Source organism: Poecilia reticulata, linkage group LG13 (genome assembly GCF_000633615.1).
Source record: "Poecilia reticulata strain Guanapo linkage group LG13, Guppy_female_1.0+MT, whole genome shotgun sequence".
Classification (NCBI taxonomy): Eukaryota; Metazoa; Chordata; class Actinopteri; order Cyprinodontiformes; family Poeciliidae; genus Poecilia; species Poecilia reticulata.
The window spans coordinates 6,762,236-6,767,790 of record NC_024343.1 but is presented as its reverse complement, the minus strand read 5'-3'; the positions used below and the strand labels follow the sequence as shown (position 1 = coordinate 6,767,790).

The following is a 5,555-nucleotide window of genomic DNA, read 5'->3' as shown; positions in this document are numbered from 1 at the left end:
AGACCGAGAGCAGCAAGCAAGACCAGGAGGAAATGGCACCTTTAAGGTACAGGCCTCCAGGGTATTCTGGAGGAAATCAAATTGTTTAAGACTGAATTTTAAATGGACTTTGCTTCATTCAGATGTAATATAAAGAGGGAAATGAAAGAAGAAATAGTCTGTTGTTATAACAAAAAAACTTTAAATAGCAATAAGTAACATTTCACTAAATGCATGAATTGTTAAGCTACTTTTTTGTGTTCCTATTAGGAGAGGGTTACACCTTTCTGTTGCCAGCCATTCCCAGTAGTCATTGATTTATTTTTTCATCACATTTTTGTTATTCTGCAAGGTGAAACATTTCAGCTCCAGGCATGCAATCAAGTCTATGACCCCTCCTTAATCTAATTAATAACCATTGAACATGGTAACAACAATCAACACTAATTAAAATTTGTGCTTGTTGACAAGGGGTACAAGCATCATCAAAAGGCAGGAGAAGAGGGGGGTTGTGTGTGAGAGATTGGAGGGCATTAATCAGAGTGTCTGTTCATCATAAGTTAACAAAGTGCTCCAAGCCATACTTTACATTCAGATGCTCCCATGACTGTGACACAGGCTACTGGCATGACGGGTCTCAACTCCACAGAGCTCAGGTGCTCCATGGTTGGGTATCTTCAGGAGATTCCCAACCATGGGTATGCAGACTATTCTGCATTGAAGCATTCAGCTTCTATTCACCAACAACTTCCAAAAACTGCAAAACAGCTGAAACGCTGAGTTCCTTTAAATCAAGACTAAAAACTCATCTGTTTACAGCTGCTTTTGTACCATAATAAATGAAACATTAACCAATATATTTGATGTATATGATTTTGGTGATGGTACTCATCAAGATGTAAAGTTTGTTGGATTGTTGACTGTATGGTGTTTTCTTTATAGGTTTGTACTTTTGTGTTTTTATTATTTAAGGCACTTTGTGCTGAAATGTGCTATACAAATACATTGATTGATTGATTGATTGATTGATTGATTGATTGATTGATTGATTGATTGATTGATTGATTGATTGATTGATTGATTGATTGATTGATTGATTGATTGATTGGAGTTAACATGATTCCATTTATAGCATCACAAACCTTTACAAAAAAATAAAGAAACCCATATTCAGCTTACAATATGGAGGATCAAAACTGGCATAATTAAAGACAAAAGCAGAAATATATGACTTAAATGTGTTCCTGGCGCTGCTTGTGATTAGTCTCATGATGAGGACTCTTCCAGACGGAGCTGTTCTCTGATAGCAGACGGCATGTCCGCCGGTCCACTTCGGTGGCTGAAATGTTGTTTGCAGAGATTTAAATCAAATCCACAAATTGTACAACCTTAAACTTCTCCTTAAGTGAGCATAAAAAACAGAGGACARCCGGGCAGAGCTGCACAGGACCTGCTAATGGAGATGAATCTGGATAGGGGATGTTGAATATTCTACTCATACCTGTCAAGACTGGTTTTGGAGGGGAAAATACAGTTTTCACCCCCACTTCCTGCCATGCTACTATATTATTATTTTCCTGTAAATATCTCATATTATGCCCCCCACCCTATCCCCACACTCTGACCTTTTGCTACCCAGGCGGACAACCGGGTAGCAAACATCTCTCGTATTGTCAAATTCAAAACTTAACAGGTATGATTCTACCAGATATATCACACACATTATCACGTCTATCCTCACTGGTGGATTAGACGTACTGTTCACCTGGTTCTGTTACATGTCGATCACCTGGGGGAACCAACCAGATGTCAAGGGGTCCAATCCCTCCCCCACCCCCTTCATTTTCCCTCTTTGCTTGTGTCCAGCTCTCCCATCCACCTCTGTTTGTTACATTATTTCGGCCCCTCACCTACCTCCACCCCTTTCCCATGTAGGGTATCACTTCATTCCTCATGTCTTCCTCTTTTATTTCATAACTCATCCATCTTCCCTTATTTCCTCTACTCCTTCTTCTTTTCCATTCACTGTCCTCTACATTCCATCTGGTGGGTCATAATAAGAATCAGGTCCCTGAGGTCTTATTCCCACATCTCTTTCTCCCAAGTCAACGTCAGCAAGTGTCCCACATCATCATCACCTCATGTGGTTCTTCTCCAGATGTCTGCCTTCAATGAATCTTTAAACTCACCTCATTCTAGCGTAATTCTGTCTGGTGAAATCCACTTTAAGTGGGTTCTGGTGGTCTTAACTTCGTATTTTAAATTCACAGTATATATTTCCATTTTATTTGGAGTTTTGCGCTTTTACAATGTTTGCTCTTTGTAAAAGTGTCTTTTTCTGATATTTGAATAAACCTATACAAATCTATAAGATGCATACCTGAGGCCAGATTCAATTAATATATGCAACAAGCACCCTCAAATGATCTCATTGCAGCTGTGCAGGACTGATGACCCACAAACATGACTTTTTTTGTTCAGATAATTAGCTATTTGTATTATTTCTACCTGATTAATGGCCTTTATGGTGCTAATCTCTCTGGCATGATGCTGTTTTACACTCTCTGCTCAGCAAGCAGCATTTTCTCATTAGACTAAAGTGAACAGTAAAGTGCTCATTTATGTAATTGATATGATTGAACATATTTTATATGAGGTGTTTCATCTGCTGGGGGTTAGCTCTCTCTTAACAATTGTTTCATATTGTTCCCTCACACAGTGGGTAACACGCAGGATAATTAAAACACCTTCAAAACAAAATGAGAAGCTAGAGCGGGATTTCAACAATTATGATCTGCAAACTGTCAGTTGTAAAGCAGCATCAGAACACTTTTCTACAGCAGAAAAGAACTTGCATTCAGTGACCTGAATGTGGTAGCTGAACTTGGTGGTTTTTACTTCTTAAATCTTTCTAAAATAAATCAAATCAATTCATCACAGTCAAACCAGATGCTTGATAGACAAAACAAGTTAAGACACACAGACACACTCACACACACAAATCCAAATATACCCCCATTATGATTGACAGGAAACTTCACACCAGACCACACCAGCGAGGCGGATTCTGAGCCTCTCCAGTGTTCCTCCAGATTCTGGGACCTTGATTTTCAGCTCTGTAATTCTTTCTCAGAAAGAAAACTCTTGAGCTCTGTCACTGTTATGATGCTAAAATCAGCTTATGTATGGTCGTTAACTCTGAATATTTGTTTTGAAAGGCTAAGCAGCGCATGAGCAGTAGAGGCTGAAGTCTAAATGTCTGTTTGAATACTCCTCTGCCCCTCTGTCTAAAGGCTCCTGTACTGAAACAGAGCAAATGATTATTTATGACTTTGTTAAGATGTGCTTATTTTGTTCCAATAGAACAACATGCACATCATGTCTCCAGTATCTAAATCAATCTGCATGGCTTTGTGGGTCCAACAGCTGCCTAACTGATGCCTTAATCCAGTCTGTAAGTACTGCAGCACTTTGGAGCGCGCCCAAAGCAAACGCAGCACAACGGTGACCAAAGAGCTGCTTCTCAAACAGAACAGAGAGAATCTGACAGAACATCTATGAACTATAGATCAAGTCAGCCCTGCATTCACTTCTGCGCTGCTGACCTTGGGCATAAAACAACAGCTTTCTCAGCATTGACCCTCTGGGTCATGCTTCTGCCCACACACTCTTCCACATTTAAAGATTTTTCTGGGTTTTATTAACTACTTTCAGTGTTTTTCTAAGTACTAAGAGTAGAACAGATTTAATTTATTATCATTCCAGTTTTTTTGTTTTGTTTATTTTGCACTACTTGTTGCCTTTATGTGATAACAACACTGGGTTACAAAAAATATTTTTTGGAAGTTGTCTATGTTTTTTCAACTGATTTATGACTATTTTGCACCACTGAATCCAAAAATGACATCCACTTTTCTCAATCAGGTCAAGTTTTTATTCTAATTTGATTTAGAGAAATTTGATCTGAACTGATAATGTCTTTTTGTGACATTATCAGTTTATTTCTGTTAATATTTCTCATCCAAGAAAAGTTTAAGGAGAAAAAAAATGTTTTCTAACAGAGTGTATTAATTAAATGTTACAAACTTGGATTTCTGTATATTGAATAATAAACACTGACAAGGGTAAGAACATTACATGTGAATTGAACATTACGTCTCCATCTCTTTCCTGTCCTGAATCTCTCCTCCTGCTCATCACTCATTGATCCAGATTCTCAGGAAACTGATCCAGATATGAGAACAAGTCATGCATTTTGATGCTCATGTTGCTCCATAGTTCAGAAAATTGACCTGGTTGAGCAAAGCCAATGTGATTTTTGGATTCAGCTCATCAAAATTACCCTAAAACTTTTGAAAACCCCCAGACTACGTTTTTGGCTGTTGATCAGTGTAATCTGGCAGGAAGGGGGCAGAGGGAAGGGAGGAGAGAAGCCAGTCGATGTCTCTAGCCCTCCACTGGGTTCCTTTGCCGTCTACAGCCTCTTGGTGCTGGGTTCTAACCACTGCCACTTTGAAGTCATTTTTCAGTAATTAAATATCTAACATGTTAACCTCAAAAAGGTTTATGTTAAGACAGCTAAAATGTGTTAAAACAAAAATAAGAAATGGCAAATTATAGTACACTTCTTGTGTAATATTGTTAATGATTAAACAAATGTCTTTCTTTACAGATTGTTAACATGGATTCCAACCGTCCTCTCCCACTTACACTCCCTTTACACACCTGTATAAGTCCTCCCATTTCTAATTCTCTGAAGCGTCACTGCCTAAATGTGTTTATTAATGTGCCAGGGTTTTTTAACAGAGCAGTTCTGAGTTCATTTTAAATGCAAAGGGAACCAGAAAACATGGCAAAGGTAAAGGAAATCTTCATAGTGAACATTCTCAGACAGACAAGTAAAAGGAACTGTAGTGGATGGAGGTGTCGGCTGGATGAAGAGATTCCTTTCTTTCTGTTCTCAGGTGTTTTGTGACTCGGATCACATGGCCAAACCTTCTCACAATTCTTATTTTGATGCAGAGAAGCAGAAGCTCTGACCCAATGTCCTAGTGGATACAGGTCCTTAGCCGACCTCGTAGTAGGCTTAGGCTGTTCTTGGCGTGTGCCTCATAGGTCATTGGCCAGGATGCCAAATTGTGAAGAAGGCACTGCTGCAACAACTGAAAACACATGGAGTGAACTAAATAGCAACAATGTGCAGACCTGACTGGCCTTGTTTTGTCCTTGTGAGTGAAACAGAAAAATATAAAGAACCAACCATTCGCCTGCACTGCTGACCTTCATGATGAACGTCCCACCTTTGTTCCTTAAGTTTGTGTTCTGAAACCATACCGTGACATGTGACGATCACGTCACGGAAAATATCTTGTCGCAACTCACTGTTTGTGAATTGCGCAGTCTGTTCAGCGCTCTGCTGTGAGTGATAGGTTAACCAGTAGAGAGGGCTCACTGCGCCATTTGTGTTATGTCAACCACTATTTGCTATGAGGGGCCGTTTAGGACAAAATCTATGTTTTGTCTCTCACACACTACAAGAAACTCACGCACACTCAAAAAAACATCACGCACACTCA

General features: G+C 39.3%; 1 long non-coding RNA gene across 1 annotated transcript; it reads right to left on the bottom strand.

Moving 5' to 3' along the window:
- Positions 1-4,832: 4,832 nt before the first annotated feature.
- Positions 4,833-5,448, bottom strand: LOC108166798 (uncharacterized). Its single transcript, XR_001777184.1, has 2 exons — positions 5,240-5,448; positions 4,833-5,141 (listed from the first exon to the last, which is right to left on the bottom strand). It is a non-coding gene; the product is annotated as an uncharacterized LOC108166798 (long non-coding RNA).
- Positions 5,449-5,555: the final 107 nt, after the last annotated feature.